Raw genomic sequence first — 20,186 nt, forward strand, 5'->3', positions numbered from 1 at the left:
TAAGTTCTTCTTGGCTTTACCCTGAAGACTCTGCTTCAGTCGCGGCCCTATGCCATGGAGGTTATCTTTTCTCCCATACGCCTCACCCGGTTGGCCGCGGAGGTGGTGTCAGGCTACTGCTTTCACCCTCTTGTAGATTTCAATCTCTTCTTCCACCTCAGTCTCACTGTTTTTCTTCCTTCGAAGTCCACTCCATCCATCTATTTGCTCCTCTGCCTCTTCGAGTAGCAGTCATTTATCGACCCCCTGATAAGTCCCTTTCTTCCTTTCTCACTGACATTGATGCCTGGCTTTACTTCTTTCTTGAACCTTCATCTCCTTCCCTCATTCTTGGGGATTTTAACATTCATGCTAATGATCCCTCTGACTCTTATGCTTCTCAGTTTCTTGCTTTAACATCCTCTTTCAATCTTCAACTGTGCTCCACTGCCCCCACTCACCAGAATGGCCGCTGTCTTGATCTTATCCTCTTCTCAAATTGCTCACTCTCCAGTTTCTGTGCCTCAACTCTTCCCCTCTCTGACCATCATCTGATAACTTTCACACATAAACACCCTCCTCCCCAGTCCCACCCAATCTTAACCAATACATTTAGGAATCTTCAGGCTATTGACCCTTCTACTCTGTCCTCCAGTGTTTCAAATCTCTTCTCTACCACTATGTTATCCAAGTCTGTCAATGAGGCTGTCTCTTCCTATAATACTATTCTCTCCTCTGCTCTGGATACTCTCGCTCCTCCCATTCCCCGTTCTGTAAAACGTACCAAACCCCAGCCTTAGCTGACCTCTAGAATACACTACCTACGTTCTTGTGCCCACTCTGCCGAACGCCTTTGGCTGAAATCCCATGCCCATGCTGACTTCATACATTTCAAATTCTTGCTGACCTCCTTCCAGTCTGCTCTTTTACTTGCCAAACAGGACTATTACATCCAGTTGACAAATTCTCTTGGCTCAAACCCTCAACGTCTCTTTGCCACACTGAACTCTCTCCTCAAAGTGCCTTCACCTCCAACTCCCCATTCCCTTTCTACCCAGACTGTGGCTGAGTACTTTCATGATAAGGTTCACAAGATTAAACTTGAATTCTCAACCAGGTCACCTCCACCTCTCCTTCCCTTAGTCCATTCTCTCAAACCTCTAACCCCTGCCTCCTTTTCTGAAATCACTGAAAAGGAAACTACACATCTTATTTCCTCCTTGAAACTAACTACCTGTTCCTCTGATCCTATTACCACCCATCTACTTAGCACTATCTCTCCTACTGTCATCCCTTTTTATCTGTCATATCCTTAATCTTTCACTGTCCACTGTGACTGTTCCTGATGCCTTCAAACATGCTGTAGTCACACCACTCCTTAAAAAACCTCCATTGGACCCTACCTGTCCTTCCAACTATCACCCCATCTCCCTCCTCCGTTTCCTTTCCAAGATACTTGAACGTGCTGTTCACCGCCGTTGCCTTGACTTTCTTTCATCTCAAGCTATTCTTGATCCACTTCAATCTGGCATTCGCCCCCTTCATTCAACTGAAACAGCGCTTGCTAAAGTCTCCAATGATCTGTTCCTGTCCAAATCCAAAGGTCTCTATTCTATCCTCATCCTTCTCAATCTATCTGCTGCTTTTGACACTGTTGATCACAGCCTATTCCTTGATACGCTGCCCTCACTTGGATTTCAGGGCTCTGTTCTTTCCTGGTTTTCTTCTTATCTCTCCCAGCGTACCTTTAGTGTATACTCTAGTGGATTCTCCTCTACTTCTATCCCATTGTCAGTTGGTGTTCCTCTGGGATCTGTCCTGGGACCTCTTCATTTCTCCATCTATACTTCTTCCCGTGGCTTTTTTTGAGGGGGTACTTGGGGGTACTGAGTACCGGCACCTTTTCCATTGTCTGCTAAAATTGACCCATGGACCTCAAGTTTTAATGAAAGAGCTCAGGCTCTACACACCTATTCAGTGTTGTCATAGACTCTGTGACTGGTTACAGGGGGCCTGGCTATTATATGATGGGTCCCTCAGTGATTACCCCACTCCTGAAGGGTGGCCTAGCATTTGAATACCAGCACCTTTTTTCCTAGAAAAAATGCACTTCCCTTGGTACTCTGATCTCATCCCATGGTTTTCAGTATCATCTTTACGCTGATGACTCCCAGATCTACCTCTCCACACCAGAAATCTCAGACGAAATCCAGGCCTGCCTGTCTGACATTGCTGCCTGGATGTCTCAGCGCCATCTGAAACTAAACATGACCAAGACTGAGCTCCTTATGTTTCCCCCTAAACCAACCTCCCCTCCTCCACCATTCTCTATTTCTGTGGGTAACACTCTCATCCTTCCTGTCTCATCAGCTCGTAACCTTGGGGTCATCTTTGACTCCTCCCTCTCCTTCTCTGCACGTATTCAGAAGACTGCTAAAACCTGTTGTTTCTTTCTTTATAATATTACCAAAATTCGCCCTTTCCTTTCTGAGCACACTACCAGGACCCTCATCCACACTCTTATCACCTCTCGCTTAGACTATTGCAACTTGCTTCTCACAAGTCTCCCACTTAGCCATCTCTCTCCTCTTCAATCTGTTCAAAATTCTGCTGCACGACTAATATTCCGCCAGGGTCGTTATGTTCATGTTAGCCCTCTTCTCAAGTCACTTCACTGGCTTCCTATCCGTTTCCACATACAGTTCAAACTCCTCTTATTGACCTATAAGTGCATTCACTCTACAGCTCCTCAGTACCTCTCCACTCTCATCTCTCCCTACATTCCTCCCCGGGAACTCCGTTCAATGGGTAAATCTCTCTTATCTGCACCCTTCTCCTCCACCGCTAACTCCAGACTCCATTCCTTTTATCTTGCTGCACCATATGCCTGGAATAGACTTCCTGAGCCGTTATGTCAAGCTCCATCTATGGCCATGTTCAAATCTAAGCTAAAAGTCTACCTTTTTGATGCTGCTTTTAACTCCTAACTCATTCACTTGTTCAGAACCCTTATTTTATCATCCTCACTTTAATACTCCCCTATCTCTTGTTTGTCCTGTTTGTCTGTCCTAATTAGATTGTAAGCTCTGTCGAGCAGGGACTGTCTCTTCATGTTCAAGTGTACAGCGCTGTGTACATCTAGTAGAGCTAAAGAAATGATAAGTAGTAGTAGTAGTAGTACTTACAGACTCAAACATTCAGTTGGATGATCATCAGAGTCCACTGTAGAAACTTCATATGAAAACAGGTATTATACACTACAACATCCTCTACTGTCAAGAGAGGCAGTATTCAGAGTGTTGGCAACATGACAGGCTGCATAATTGAATTCTGTCTCAAAGACTAGAAAATAATACCTACAAAAGAAAAGAAAATGCTAATATGGTAAGGAACAAAACCTTAGAACTTGGTTTTCAGATGTTGACTGTTTTGTGTCTGCATTCTTCTTTCATGTTGGATTTTCTTTTTTCAAAATGAAATAAAACCCATGAAACAGCTGGAAGGAAAATAATTTTTAGTTTTGATTTCTTTCTCTTGTTTGTTCCATTATTTCCTCTTGTAATGCATCTCTGGTGCTGTTACCCAGTGTAATATCCACTCAATGCCTGCTTCCCCGCAGAAAAAGGACTGTGTACCCAGATGTTTATATAACTCTGTTCCAATTCCAGTTGCACAATACATTCTTCCATCAAGTATCCAATACTGGTAAACCTCAGTTGGTATACTGTATCTAACCTACATAACATTTTCAAGGATCTAATTTCCTGGAGAAGAGGAAAAGGTTTAACGCATATGCTAGATACTTTGAAACCTTCTACTCAGTGTGCGGCGGCAGCAAAGAAAGCAAATAGAATGTTAGGTAATATTAGGAAAGGAATGGAAAACAAAAATGAGGATGTTATAATGCCTTTTTATCGCTCCATGGTGCGACCGCACCTCGAATATTGTGTTCAGTTCTGGTCAGCGCATCTTTAAAAATATATAGTGGAATTAGAAAAGGTTCAGAGAAGGGTGACGAAAATGATAAAGGGGATGGGACAACTTCTCTATCAGGAAAGGTCGAAGTGGCTAGGACTCTTCAGCTTCAAGAAAACATGGCTCTGAGGAGAGATATGATAGAGGTATATAAAATACTGAGTAGAGTGGAACGGGTAGACGTGAATTGCTTGTTTATTCTTTCCAAAAACACTAGGAATAGGGGGCATGCAATGAAGCTACAAAGTAGTAGATTTGAAACAAATCAGAGAAAATATTTTTCCACTCAACGTGCAATTAAACTCTGGAATTTGTTGCCAGAGATTGTAGTAAAAGCAGTTAGCTTACAGGGGTTTAAAAAAGGTTTGGATAGCTTTCTAAAAGAAAAGTCCATAAGCCATTATTAAAATGAACTTGGGGAAAATCCACTGCTTATTTCTAGGATAAGCAGCATAAAATGTATTGTACTCTTTTGGGATCTTGCCAGGTACTTGTAACCTGTATTGGCCACTGTTGGAAACAGGATACTGGGCTTGATGGACATTCAATCTGTCCCAGTATGGCAACACTTATGTACTATATATACTTGTGTACTTATGCTGACTCAATCTTTTTCTTCTTCCCCCATTAATGTATGACATAATTCATAGATGTGCACATTTGCCTATACCCCCAGATTCCATAAATGACGCTCAAATTTGGACAGCCTAATTTGGGCACAATCCTGAGACCCACAGACAAATAAATTAAGGGTCTTTTTACTAAGCTGTGATAAAATGGGGCCTGCGTTAGCATCAGAGTGCATTTTTGATATGCGCTGAGGCCCTCTTTTACTGCAGTGAGTAAAAGGCTGTCCATTTTGGGGAAAAAGAAATGGCCGTGCGGTAAGTGAACCACTCATCACATGGCGGTTTTAGTGGGGAATCCTTACCGCCACCCATTGAGCTGGCGGTAAGGGCTCCCTTGCTAACCCGTTGGTAACTGGGCAGTGAGCGGCGCTGTCCAATTACTGCCAGTTAAGTTCCGGCACTACAAAAATAGGACAGAATTTTATAGTGCCAGAAATGGCACGCACTAGGGATGGGAACTACCTCTGGGCTTCTGCGGTAGATCCAGATTGGCGTACGGTAAGCCCGCAGTGGGCTTAGTAACAGGGTCCCCTTAGTTAATGAGCCATTAACAATCAGTAATTGGCTGCTAACAATTAATTATTCCAATAGAGGGACCGTAGATATTATATTATATGTGGGGACTTGAAAGTGTGTAATAGCATATAATGTCCCAAACAAAAGATATTTCAACTCTTATAATTTATACCATCACAAATATCTTATCTAGATTTGACCAGGAGCATTATTATAGTAGAACTGTAAGCAAATTCAACTATACAATGAAGCATTATTCTCTTTTTCCGGGGATCATCAGATATTACTGCAGCTCACACCATCGGAACTCAATGTTCCTTGCTCTATTGAACAATGGTTGTGGCGCCCTTTGTAAATTTTCTCATCTAGATCTTCATTGAAAGTAGTATTTCAAAAAGTGCATAACTTTAACTTATTTCAAAAACATATGAAGTGAAATATAAACACTTATCTTTTTTTTCTTTTTTTGTTTTTACAAATAGCAGTAGATGGCAGCAACTTTTAACCAGAAGAGAACCTCTGCCGACTTGGCCAGGTTTTGAAAAAAAAACTTCCTCAGGGAAAAGGCTCTAGCTCCATGGTATAAACACTCTCCTGCATAGGAAAAAATTACTGGCACTAATTTGGATTTACACGTGGATCTGGCTGACTGCAATTCTATAATGATCCATGCCTAAATCCTCTTGTGTACAACCCAAAAGGGGAAATGGCCAGGTCAATGGCATTCCAATGAATTATGTGCAGTGTTATAGAATTTGGAGGATGCACACCCAAGTTGCACACCGGGATCTATACCAGGTTTCAGTTGGCGTAAGTCCTCACGCCCAGTGTTGAGCAGAAGAATCCCCTCTAGGTGGGTTCTATAAAGGGTGCTTCCGGAATGCTCTTGATATTATAGCGCCTAGGAGGGAATTTTCCTGGTGCCTATTTTTCAGCTCTAAAATTCCCCCCTACAATACAATTCCATAAATACTCACTTACCTTTTATTGATTTTCAGTTATGAAAAATTATACAGAACTTTGAATAAACAGATACGTTTATAAAATGTAAACAATATTTAAAAAGAACCATAGCAAACCTATTATAAATGCTGATTAGATGATGTTAATTATCATTGACATTCAACTTACTGCAAAAGCTATCTAGCAGTGAATAAGCTTTCTGAGAGTGAAAAATATTTTGAATGTGAATAGAATTAACATCTTTGTATTCTTGAATTGCACTTGGGTATTACCATGATTCAAAAGTGTGCAATTTAGTATTGTTTTTCCAGCGAAGAACTATCAAATGTAATGCTAAGGTATGCCTGATGTTTAATTATTTGGGGTTTACTCACACCTTTTTTTTTAGTAGTAGCTCAAGGTGGGTTACCTTCAGGTACACTGGGAATTTCTCTGCTCTTGAGCACTCACAATCCAATTTTGTATTTGTGATAATGGGAGGTTAGATGATTTGTCCAAGATCACAAGGTGCAGCAGTGGGATTTGAACTGGCCACCTCTGGATAGCAAGACTGGTGATCTAACCATTAGGCTACTCCTCCACTCCAATTTGTCCCCATTTGTCCACTTTATCAGGAATGATGATGTCAGGGCTCTTCAGCTTGGAGAAGAGACAGCTGAGGGGAGCTATGATAGAGGGGTATAAAATAATGAGTGAAGTGGAACAGGTAGACATGAACCATTTGTTTACTCTTTCCAAAAATAAAAGGACTAGGGGGCACACAATGATGTTACAAAGTAGCAAATTTAAAATGATTCATGGAAATTTTTTCTTCATTCAATGTGTAATTGAACTCTGGAATCTGTTCCCAGCGAATATGATAAAGGCGGTTAGCTTAGCGGGGTTTTAAAAAGGATCTGGCCGGCTTCCTAAAGGAAAAGTCCATAGACCATTATTAAATTGACTTGGGGAAAATCCACTGCTTATTTCTGGGATAAGCATCATAAAATATATTGAGCTTTTCTGGGATCTTGTCAGGTATTTGTGACCTGGATTGGATTGGAAACAGGATGCTAGGCTTGATGGACCTTTGGTCTGTCTGTCCCAGTGTGGCAATACTTATGTACTTATCTAAGGATAACAATGTTGTAGGAGATGGGGTTGGGGTTTTCTGTAGGAATGATTTCCAGGATTTTGTTCCAGGTTGCTTCCCAAAACAAATGAATATTGGAGCAGTAGAATACTCACTTATTTTTAACTCATATTCGCAAAGGAAGGTGCATACATGAGTGGAGTTTGGGCAGTGAAAGAGCAGGGCTTAAACTTACATGCATAACTTATAGAATACTGTAAGTTATCTGGGTATCTGTAAGCCTTAGGTGTTAACACATCAGCAATATGTCTGATGTAAGTGCTCACACCTAAAAAGTGCATATATACCTGGATACGCTGTAAAGGAAAGTAAGCACCTACTACTACTACTATAAATCATTTCTATAGTGCTACCAGTTGTACGCAGCGCTTCACAATTGAACATGAAGAAAAGACAGTCCCTGCTCAAAAGAGCTTACAATCTAAATCACCTAAATTACTTTATAGAACAGGCTCCTACCAGGGACGCACATTACAGAACTGTCCTCATCACCTGGATCCTATATAGCGACCCTAGCATTCCGCGCCAAATACCAAGCGCATTCTGTACCAATGTACGTAGCTTAATTGATTAACAAGCGAATCAGCATTGTTAATAGCACTAAACAAGTAATAATGAGCACTATTTGGCAATAATTAGAATTTACACGCATAACTTGCTAAGCTTATTCTGTAATGCACTTCGCCTAAATTCCAATGTGCACAGGCAAAAAGGGATAAGGTTATGGGCGGGAAAATGGGCATTTCGTGAGCGTTCCAAAATTTACATGCGTAGTTATAGAATATGGCCCAATGTGCATAAATGTATGTGCTGGGATTTACACCATGTTTTCGTTGGTGTAAATGGAAGCGTGTCGTTTTAGGCCCTAGGATATCAATTAAGCATATTCTATAGACTGTGCCTAAATATATAATGTTTTCCGCACGGATTTTCTGGGCACCATATATAGAATCTGGCCCCATGAGATAAATTCTATATATGGCACCAAAAATAGCTGCTATTCTACAAAAGCTCGCTTAAAGTTAGGTGTGGTTTATAGAACAGCGCGTATGCCTGGGAATCATGCTTAACTTTAAGCATGGCCATTTGGATCCTACCTTAAGTTACACTATCCAAGTTGCAGGAATGTTAAATATAAATTACTCTTCACCCTTCTCCTACGTCAGCACGAAATCTTGGAATGTTCTACCCAGACATCTGAAAGAGACTGATGACCACCAGCTCTTCAAGAAACTTTTAAAGACATTTTTATTCGAGACAGCTTATCCCACTGGCAATACTAAGCCCTAACTTTCCTCCTATCGACTGTACCCGCCTCACCACCGATTACATCAACCTTGTCATGTACCTTTGTCTTATCATCATGATCTTGTCTCTCCCCTTGATCTATACCCTCCCTGAACTGTACCCTTTTGTAACATTGTAAGCCACATTGAGCCCGCTCTTGTGGGGCAGAGATAACATGCAGTAATCTAGATGTGCCAATGTCAGTGATTGAACAATTATTTCAAATAACTCAGTTTCAAAATATTGCATTCTCCCAAGTTTCCAAAGAACTCGGAACACCTTCTTAAAAACTGCTTGTTTTTTGTGATTGAAAAGTTACAGAGTTATCAAAAATAACTCCCAAAAGTTTAGGTTCCTTCTCCAGCATACTGCTACTTCCATTTACAATGAATTTGTTCAATGGCAAACTATTAAAACAACTCCTCAGTACTTGGAACTTAGTTTTATCTCTATTGAGTTTCAACTGAAATCTCATGGCCCAAGTTTCCAATACATCTAATCCTCTTTTAATATCAGGTATTACATCTCAAAGTCCCCAGTAAATGTCAACAGCATTGCTATGTCATCTCCATATATAAATGTGCAAAAACCTTCAGTAGACAATAAAAAAAAAACCCAATGAGGGCAATAATATATTAAACAAAATAGGAGATATCAGAGAGGCATGAGATACGTCACAATTAGGAACAAGGCGTTGGATTGAACTCCCTTCATTATAACCTGGTAAGATGGATTCCTCTGGAATCATTTAAACCAATTCACAACTGAATCTCCTATTCCACAGTAGCAGAGCAAAATCAAAAACATATGATCAACCAGGTCAAATGCGCTTGACATATCAAATTGCATTTAAACAACTCACTTATCAAGGCTAATTCCATTCCTTACTCTTGTCAATAGAGTTCTTAATGCTGTCTCCATACTAAAACCTTTCCATAAGTCTGATTGGGATTCATGTAGGATACTAAACTGCTCTGGGTATTCACTAAGTTGTTCTGCAACAATTCCCTCTGCCACTTTAACCAATAATGGAATAGATGCCACTGGACCTCGGTAGTGAGTAAACTAATAGAAACGCTTCTAAAGCAGAGGACAGTGAGGTTTCTAGAATCTAACAGACTGCAAGACCTGAGGCAGCATGGTTTCACTAGAGGCAGACCAATCTAAATCTCAAAGAAGAGCTTAAAAGGATATTTGAATGATAATTAACTCATATAGCTTTATAGAATATCCTTACACATTCCTGATGTGGCTAAATAATTATTAAACGGAGGAGAAAAAGCCTCACATTATAAGGGAACACTCCGTCATTGGTAAACCAATTTTAGGGAGGTCTCTTAAATCATCATGGGCAAAAACCTCCTTTTTATTCTAAAAGTATGGCTACTGCTCAAAATACTTCAGCTAATAAACCGTCTATATATTTAATCAACGGATTATGCACTTATCTTTTTAACTCAACAGTCTATTAGACACCCTCCACGGCCCAACTTTGGCCTACGTTTCGAATCCTTTATCAGGGTCCGTGGTGTCTGACGTTTAAGATAGGGTGCTCCGTGATCTCTTCACTCTTCACTCCTACTCAGTAGGTTTCAATTTTCTACATATGAGCCCAAATATGGCTTCCAGAACCTCAGTCCCACACATTCCTATGTTGTTGGTACCCACACATATCAAGGTAGTTGGTTCCTATCCAATACGGTCTAAAATCTTTTCTAGATAACTGTGAGCTCCACATCCTTCACTCCAGGCCAGTAAGTGACTAACAGGCTTATTTTCGAAAAAGAAGGACACCCATCTTTCAACACAAATTGGAAGATGGGCGTCCTTACAGGTTCACCCAAATCGGTATAATCGAAAGCCAGTTTTGGACATCCCTAACTGCTTTCCATCGCAGGGACGGCCAGAATTCATGCGGGCGTGTCGGAGGTATAGCGAAGGTGGGACTTGGGCGTGTCTAACACATGGACGTCCTTGATCCATAATGGAAAAAAAATGGCATCCCTGACGAGCACTTGGACGACTTTACCTGGTCCTGTTTTTCTTACGACCAAGGCACAAAAAGGTGCCACCAGAGAGAATCGGGGATGACCTCCCCTTACTCTCTCAGTGGTCACTAACCCCCTCTCACCCTCAAAAAAATCTTTAAAAATATTTTGTGCCAGTCTCTATGCCAGCCTCAAATGTCATACTCAGGGGACCTGCATACTGCTGTGATGGAGCTGGGTATGACATTTGAGGCTGGCATACAGGCTGGAAAAAAAGTTTTTAAAGTTTTTTTTGGGGTGGGAGGGGGTTAGTGACCACTGGGGGAGTCAGGGGAGGTCATCCCCGATTCCCTCCGGTGGTCATCTGGTCATTTAGGGCACTTTTTTGGGACTTGTTCGTTAAAAAAAAGGGTCCAAAAAAGTGACCTAAATTTGCGCTAAAAAAACGCCTTTCTTTTTTCAATTATCGGCCGATAATTATCTCTACTCAGCCGATAAACACGCCCCAGTCCCGCCTTCCACCACTCCTCTGACACGCCCCCGTCAACTTTGGCCGTTTCCACGACACATTGCAGTTGAAGACGCCCAAAATCGGCTTTCGATTATACCGATTTGGCCGCCCACGGGAGAAAGACGCCCATCTCCCGATTTGGGTCAAAATATGGGCGTCTTTCTCTTTCGAAAATAAGCTGGTCTAAGTCCATTTCTCAGTGCATCTTTGTAAAACGTCCCTTATACATGCAAAATATTCAAAATTAAATCCACTGCAAATATTCTGTATTCTGTGGTATTATTCAGAGCCACTGAAAGTCAGTCAAATATCTCCCTGGATATATATGTTTGGAATAATGTGCAGCCTAAATATATTGTTACTTTATGTATTCTGTAATTATTTCTTCTTGTTTTTTTTTCTTTTAATCACCCAATAATCTATATTAGTGTTTGTACCAGGAAACTAAATAAAATCCAAGCAGTAGCACATAGTCCTTGTCACAGACATTTGAATTTATCACTTAGTTACTTTGCTAAAAGAACCCAAATTACCTTTGTTCTCAAATAAATAAAATTGGACTTTACAGCTCAACGAGCCGGGAGCGATGTAAATAAGAATTCATTTAGGTTAATTTTTTTTCCACTAGTTACTCAAGAGGTATCTTGCCAAGTAATTGCTGATGAAAGATAGGGAGCCCTTCAAGAAAGCAAGAACCAAATTGCAAAATATATGGACTGCCTAAAGATAGATAATAAAAAAAGAAAATAGGCATGTTTACAAAGCACATAGGCTTGCGTAACTTATAGAACTTTGTAAGTCTAAGGTGTCCTTTAACTAAGGCGCATAGGCGCCTACGCGTATCCAGTGTGCGTCAAATTGGCACTACCGCCCAGCTACCACGCGCCAGGGGCAGTAATTCCATTTTTGGCATGCGCCCACAACACGTGGTAGAAAATATTTTCTATTTTCTACCACGGGGCGCTTACCTGGCAGTAATTGGCAGTTGGTGAACGCTGGAAACTTACCGCCTGGTTAGCACGTAAGACTTTACCACTAAGTCAATGTGTGGCGTTAAGGTCTCAGGCCAAAAATGGATGCACGCTGGGTTTCATTTTGCCGCAATCCCTTTTTTTTCCAGGCACGATGAGGAAACGGACCAGCGCGCATCCAAAACACGCACCTAAACCAGCACAGGCCACTTTTGGTCGTGCCTTAGTAAAAGGCCCCCCTAAGTGCTTAGGCTGAAGTGATGTTAGAATGTCTATCGTATACAATATTTCTCGGTTTCCCAAAACACATGAATTAGAAATGTGCATAGGGATGACATTTCAGATCATTATTATTTTTGTTTATGCCACTTCCCCTCCTTTTCAGATTTTTATTTGTTCATTTCACACATTCATTTTAATAAAAATGGCTTAACATATGAAACATGTTAACAAATGTTAATCATCTTAATTCATAGGGTAATGTGTGTTAATTTGATTTTGCATGCACCGGTTTTTATTTTTTTTTTAAGTGCACTAACAGACCAAATGCATGCTAATGAATGCACATCCCTAATGAGAACATTTGATCCAGAGAAATAAAGGTATTGGCATCGATAATTGAAATGACTTATCCCGGTGGCAGCACATTCTACCCAGATAAGTCTCACCGATATAGATATTCAGTACTACTATCCAGTAATACCGCTGATTGTCTTTACAGATTGCTTTGACAGTATCTGGACAGTGTTGGGACAATGCAGGAGCAGAGCAGGGCAGAGACTAGAGTTATATATTCCTCCTTTAGGTTTAAACAAACGTTGAATTGTATGTTTTATTATCCATGTATCAGGAGGTAATATGGAATGTACCATAATTTATGGGCGGAGGTTTGAGCTCAAGTCTAACAATATTTAATGTGAGTAGTTTATGACATACATATGTATCATAGATATACGCATACATCGGTGATTAAGATCTACTTGGGCTCAGCTGTATGTATATACACGAATATTAGGAGGTGGAACATCACATGTGCAATGATGGTTCCATTGTGACACCACCACATATTCCTCTTGGGGATATAATGTGTATAAACGGTATGGTCTGAGCACATTTAAAACAATTTAAAACACTTTAGCATTTTTTTAAAGTGCATACATATATATATAAAAAAAGATAAATTATTCTGAACCCAAGTTTATTATAGTGAGTTTAAGATTTAACTTGGTTTGTTGGATTTGTTCTTCCTGATTTCTTGTAATTTATTTTTAAAAAAAACCAAACAAACAAAAAAACCTCATGCATGGAAATATTATTATTTGGGGGGTGGGAAAGGAGGCAAAATTGTTTGTGTTTATCAGGTGATATTCAGCGACACTACCCCCTTTAGTGCTGCTGAATATTGGGGGTTAGGCGGCAACAGGCAAATTAAGCGGGCAGGAGCTTCTGCTGCACACCTATCTGTCCGATGCAGTTCTATTGATATACATTTAGTGTTGATATTATTATATTTTGTGTTGATATCATGTCTTGTATTAAAATTATTATTTTATTGCATGCATATTTAATCTGAATGTTTTTAACTGATATTGATTTGATGTTATATTTTATTGTATTATGTTTTTAGATTTGATCTGTTTTTATTTTATATGATGTGATAGTGTTTTTAGATATGTTTTATTATCAAATATACAATGGTGAAGTTTATGTTTTACTCATTATGTATTTTTATTTTGTAGTTTTTTTACCCCTGACGCAGCCTGAGGGCGAAACGTGGCCACGTCGGGTAACTTGTAATAAACCACTTCTTCTGTTACCCTCCTGTTCTATTTTTTTGTCTTTTTTGATCTGCTTTTTTTCTTTTGATTTGTCATTTCTGTGGCAGATCTTTGCCTTTTTTTGTTTCTGTCCAGTTTGAAATCATGACAGATCGCTATCAGAAGACATCTCTACTATTACATAAAGCTATGTAATTTCAGCTGGCCTTTTCTCTTTGATTCATCATATTTCCATATTGCATCAAATATTTTGTGTGATTTTGAATTAAGCTTATTTTAGCCATTAGTGTTTGAACTTTCACATTACAAACACTTAATCCATTTTTCTGGTCCTGTGAGCACATCCCTATTATTCACTGTTCTGTGTAGAAAATCAAATGTGTAGTTTCACCACAAAATGGACACGTCTTGTTGACCATTCTATTTGAGTTTCATGAAGAGAACATAGCGTGAAGGTGACCTGAATATTAAATAAAGGGTTTGCATCTGCTAAGAGGGTACAATTGACTGAAAAGAAGGCACTGCTTACTGAAAAAAGGATTTTAGGGTCAGTTCTCACCAGCAGCGTAGCCAGACCTGCCATTTTGGGCGGGCCCCGCATTAACCTGGGTGGGCTGTTCCCAACCCCATCCCTACACAGTAATTTTAAAATATTCCCTCCCCCCCCCCCCCGGCATTTTCTTCTGTCTCCCTCGGCCTACCTTGGCAGCGCTTTCTCCCTTCGCCATCCCCTCCCTCTCTTCTGACGGCTCTCCCCGTCCGCGTGGTCTGTTTAATTTTAGTCCTTGAAGCGCCGTTCTCCCTCCAGGACCGCACCAGCGATTCCGATAGCCTTTTGCCAGCGTGCGTCGTCGGGGACGGGGCCTCTCAGGCGCGTCCTGAGGTGGGATGCGCCTAAGGAGAAGCCCCGCCCCCGACGATGCACGCTGGCAGAAGGCTATCAGAATCGCCGGTGCGGTCCTGGAGGGAGAACGGCGCTTCAAGGACTAAAATTAAACAGACCACGCGGATGGTGAGAGCCAGCAGAAGAGGCAGGAAAAGATGGCTTGGGTTGGGGCTTGTTAGGGTGGGCGCTGGGCGGGCCTGAAGGAAAAGTGGCTGGGCCTGGGCCCGTCCAGGCCCACCCGTGGCTATGCCCCTGGTTCTCACCCACATTATTTTAAGTTCAAGATAATAAAATGTGTTTAAAACCTAAAAACAGTCATAAAACCTACTAGACAAATATTAGCCAAACAAAAGGAAATATTTGTCATATCCTAAAAGAAACTATGCAAACGGAGATTCCCCCACAGATTTTCCCGTTTCACCCTGCTCTCTTTTGTCCATAAACATGTTTCCAACAAATTGCACATGCATCTTTTTTATGTTATATTATGTTATAGAGGATTTATAACTTGCCAACTCCCTTGTATGAGATTTAAGGCAAGATACAAACTAAACAGCACTGATACAATCATCAGGAATAACAGAAAAAAATATAAACAACAAAAAAACACAGTCTAAAACACACAAAAAATATACCATCTACAACCTCAACAGAACAGATAAGTCTTCAAAGCCTTGCAAAAGATAAAATAACCTTTCAGAAGGTGAATCTCGATGAGAAGACTGTTCTAAAGGCAAAAAGCTAAAAAACATGCCTTAAATTTAACATCCTTTGCAGATAGAAAAGCCAAGGCAAGATGAGTACAAGTCCTAGAAGCTGAATTGGTGTTTATAGAATTAATTATTTCTGATAGGTCCTCATAGCAGACTCTGTATAATAGTTTAAATACAAAACACAGGGGTCCTTTTACGAAGTTATGGCAAAAGGGGGCCTGCTCTGGTGTTGGCATATGTTTTTGATGTGCGCCGATGCCCCCTTTTACCGCAGTGGGTAAAAGGCAGGTTTCCCTCTTCTTAAAGAAATGGTCGTGCAGCAAGTGAACCACTTGCCGTGCGGACATTTCGTGGGGGGAGGGGAGCACTTACTGCCACCCATTGAGGTGGTGGTAAGGGCTCCCACGCTAACCCAGCGGTAACCAGGTAGTACTTCCCTTTTATTCGCTTCATAAAAGGGCACCACAGTCCTTTAACAGAGATCCTTGCCTGAACCGGCAACCAGTGCAGCTCAGTTAACAAAGAAGAAACAAGATCGAACTTTATTCATCTGTAAGTAGAAGTTATCCAAAAATATTACTCCTACCTGAAGCTGGTGTAAGATTGGATTGGAGTGCTTCTTCTAGTGAGCAATTCATTATTGCGTACTATCAGGCTTATTTTCGAAAGAGAAGGGCGCCCATCTTTCGACACAGATCGGGAGATGGGCGTCCTTCTCTCAGGGTCGCCCAAATCGGCATAATCAAAAAGCCGATTTTGGACGTCCCCAACTGCTTCCCGTTGCAGGGATGACCAAAGTTCACGGGGGCATGTCGGAGGCGTAGCAAAGGTGGGACTGGGACAGTTGAGCGTCCTCGAGCGATAATGGAAAAAAGAAGGGTGTCCCTGACGAGCAATTGGCTGACTTTACTTGGTCCATTTTTTGTTACGACCATGCCTCAAAAAGGTGCCTGAACTGACCAGATGGCCACCAGAGGGAATCGGGGATGACCACCCCTGTCTCCCCCAGTGGTGACTAACCCCTCCCACCCTGAAAAAAACAACTTTAAAAACTTTTTTTGCCAGCCTTAAATATCATACTCAGGTCCACTGCAGCAGTATGCAGGTCCCTGGGGGGGAGGGGAGGTGTGTGTGTGTCAGCGTAGGCATAGCGAAGGCGTGGACGTCCTTCTTTCAAACATTTTGGATGTCCTAAACTGCTCTCCCCCCACAGGGATGACCAAATTTCAAGGTACTAGAGTGGAGTGGAGGAGTGGCCTAGTGGTTAGGGCACTGGTCTTGCAATCCAGTTCAAATCCCACTGCTGCTACTTGTGATCCAAAATCCACATAAATAAATAAATAAAGGGGGTGTCAGCGGCATAGCAAAGGCATGGACATCCTTCTCAACAGAAACATCCACATTTTGGACATCCTCAACTGCCCGTCACCCTTGGACATTTTCACCTGGACTTGTGTTTTTTTAAGGCTTTAGATGGCTATTATACACGCAGCTTGTCTTTGGCATACAGACATAACGCTTGGCTGCTCTGCACTGGCTTCCCCTCCTTAGGAAGGAAATCGTGTGCAAATGAGCTAACAGCAAGCAGCTCATTTGCATGTGATTTACTTCATGCATGCCCGTTCCTTTCTGAATCACTAAGGGATCGGTAAGGGAAGGGCTTTTTCCATTCAGTTAGTGCATCAGTTAGTCCACTGCAGTGCCCCCTAGGGTGCCCGGTTGGTGTCCTGACATGTCAGGGGGACCAGTGCACTACGAATGCTGGCTCCTCCCACGACCAAATGAGTTGGATTTGGTCGTTTTTGAGATGGGCGTCCTCGGTTTCCATTATCGCAGAAAACCGGGGACGACCATCTCCAGTGCACTTTTTATAGCAAAAAAGGTGCCAGTACTCATATGCCAGGCCACCCTTCAGGGATGGGGTGATCACTGAGGGACTCACTCCACAATAGCCAGGCCCCCTGCAATGAGTCACAGAATATATGACAAGGCAGAATTGGTGTCTTGAGCCTGAGCTCTTTCATTAAAACCTGTGGTCCATGGGTCAATTTTAGGAGACACTGGAAAAGGTGCCGGTACTCAGTACCCCTGAGTACCCCCTCAAAAAAAGCCCTGACCATCTCTAAGGTCGACCTAAATGTGGAGATTTGGGCGTCCCTGACTGTATTATCGAAACGAAAGATGGCCGCCCATCTTGTTTCGATAATACGGGTTTTCCCGCCCTTTCGTGGGGACGTACTGCGAGGACACCCTTAGGAAAACTTGGGCACCCTGTTCAATTATGCCCCTCCACAGGGTCCTTACCACAGCTTAAAAGGACTTACTGTGAGGCACAATGAGGTATCCCATGATAAAGCTTGTCTGGAGGGTGGAGAGTGGGTGTGGCTGCACTAAATCAGTTAGCGCAGCTATATTGCAAGTCAGCAGCATCAATAATTTACATATTAGAACAACTAATCTCTACTTGATAAAGAGGTACAATTCATTTGTTTTGGAACATTCATGAAAGGCCTCTGACACAGGCAGTTTGCTGAAATAAGGCCCATGACAGATCTTCCAAAACATTTTGTTTCTTGCTATAATTCTTGGAGCCCACTATGCTTCTTGGGGCTCACTGTGCTATTTTTTGCTGTGCTTCATCCACTGTGCTTTTGACTCCCTCTCCGTTTGCATGTATTTTAGAACAGGACCTGCCAATTTAGAGCAAAGAAGCCCTTATACAGAAATGTGACTCCAAGTGGTAATACAGTGAAACTACCACTAGGGGTCTCCAGCACCATTTTAGATCTTGGCACCCAAGATCAATGTGTTATAAAAGCCCGCCTTTTACTGCACCTTGTTAACAACCCCCCCTGAATCTCATTTCTAACCAAACTAACGCTGAAGTAGCCTACAATGATTTTTAGTGACACTATCTGGATAATGCCACTGAAAATTGATGACTGGCCAGGTCAGAAGCACTCAAGGGGAAGTTATCAACGTGGGCTACTTTTAAGACAGAGGCAGACGGTCTGCGATCTCCAAGATGGAAAACAAACGGAGCAGATCGTAGGCAAACAAAACAAGATTTATTAATATAACCCAATTACAGTATATGTATACACGCACAAAAACAGCCCAGCCTGCTCCGTTTGTTTTCCTACTTTTAAGACATGTTAACCCTAGCTATTAGTAACTTGGTCTCATTGCATAACATGGGAACTGTGCTATAAATATTACGACCTACTGTTAAAATAACATGTCTTAATAGTAACCTTGCATTGATAACTATGCCCCTTATCTGGATAGCAGGTGTTGGTATCTGGTAACTATATCTGATTTTTTTTTTTGTATTAACTCTTGATTTCAGTCAGTGACATGCTAAACTTGTTTCCTGCACCTATGATTCCATATAATCAAGGAAACAAGATATTGGCCAACTGCACACTAGTATATACAGGACAGGAGTGGCCTAGTGGTTAGGGTGGTGGACTTTGGTCTTGAGGAACTGAGTTCAATTCCAACTTCAGGCACAGGCAGCTCCCTGTGACTCTGGGCAATTCACTTAACCCTCCATTGCCCCATGTAAGCCACACTGAGCCTGCCATGAGTGGGAAAGTGCAGTGTATAAATGTAACAAAAAACAATACAGGACAGGCTTCTTTAAACTTATTTGAGATGTGCAGAAGAGAACTTATTTTGAAGTTTAAACTTCCTGGAGAAGATCGTTCGATGCCAAATGTGTACAGAGAAATCAAAAAGACATCTTACATTGTTTATGAGAAAATCAAGTGTCTCCATTTCTGCTTAGAAATTGTCTTTTTTTCCCCCCTAGGAAATAACACATGCTTTCATGATTGTCCTGTTTTCCACTGGGTTATAATCTGCCATTGATGTTTTCACTTCCTGTACGCTGGGGTAAAATTACATCACAAAACCCCAGATATACAATTGACTTTGGCAAATTATCTTCCCAGGCTTGCATAGGTTCACTTAAGCACAGTACTTGCATGCAGTCCTAGACAAAAGAGTGCAATTTGCTCTGATGCAACTCCACATAATATAGAAACATTTAATCAATGTCTAATTTATTCCAAAATGAAAGGCTTCTTTTTTTATATATATTCCCGGCATAATGAAGGTATTGGAATTTTAGATTTCCAAGCAATACTTGTAAAAAAAACCTGCAGTCTCTCTGTCATTAGAATAAACACAGAGTGCATTCACTCTATTGTGGGAGCTGTCGGCTATCAGCTGTATTTCTGACATCTCGTATGTATTGTTTTCTTATATTGGCAACTTAATAACAGCTTTTCTAAATCTGATAATACCGTACTTCAAGACCGTTTCTGACAGCAGCTCTCTGAAGAAAGCTTTCAGTTTTTAAATGAGCTAGCGCCAAAGAGATTTCAGGCTGTAAATGCATGAAGGTTTCTACAGGCTTCTGCATCCATAGAAAAACTTCACAAAAGAGAATTTGTAGTCTTTATCGTGGCATAGCAAAACAATATTTTTTGGGGGGTGGGGGAGGGATGGTTAACATGAGTGGGCGCAATTCCTGGGTCTCCTCCAGCATCTGTTATGTGCTTTCCCTTTCCCCCACCAAAACTCAAATACAAGAATACCTTAGCTGTTGGGAATCCAGGGCTGGAGTCAATTGAGAAGTGAAGGAGCACGGCAGTCAGTGGAGGCACTTTGCCAGCAACAGTAGCACATTGAGTTCTGGAAGCTTTGCACTGGCCGATGGTGATCTGGCATAAGGATGTGCTCCCATGAGAACTGAACATGCCTAATGTACCCTCAGCAGTGGCTTGAAGTGCTGCCATTACTGTCTTGCTTCTTCACATCTCAGCTGATTTGGGCATCTGGATTTCTTCAG

The 20,186-nt window shown here is 41.5% G+C and overlaps 1 protein-coding gene and 1 long non-coding RNA gene across 2 annotated transcripts in view; one reads left to right on the plus strand and one right to left on the minus strand.

Moving 5' to 3' along the window:
- NRXN1 (neurexin 1) overlaps nucleotides 1-20,186 on the minus strand; it is a 2,115,739-nt gene that overhangs the window by 1,571,362 nt on the left and 524,191 nt on the right. The gene's annotated exons all lie outside the window — the stretch shown is intronic.
- LOC115465400 lies at nucleotides 10,877-18,437 on the plus strand. Its single transcript, XR_003941408.1, has 3 exons — nucleotides 10,877-10,890; nucleotides 16,147-16,148; nucleotides 18,325-18,437. It is a non-coding gene; the product is annotated as an uncharacterized LOC115465400 (long non-coding RNA).

Source organism: Microcaecilia unicolor, chromosome 3, assembly GCF_901765095.1.
Source record: "Microcaecilia unicolor chromosome 3, aMicUni1.1, whole genome shotgun sequence".
In the NCBI taxonomy this organism is placed as follows: Eukaryota; Metazoa; Chordata; class Amphibia; order Gymnophiona; family Siphonopidae; genus Microcaecilia; species Microcaecilia unicolor.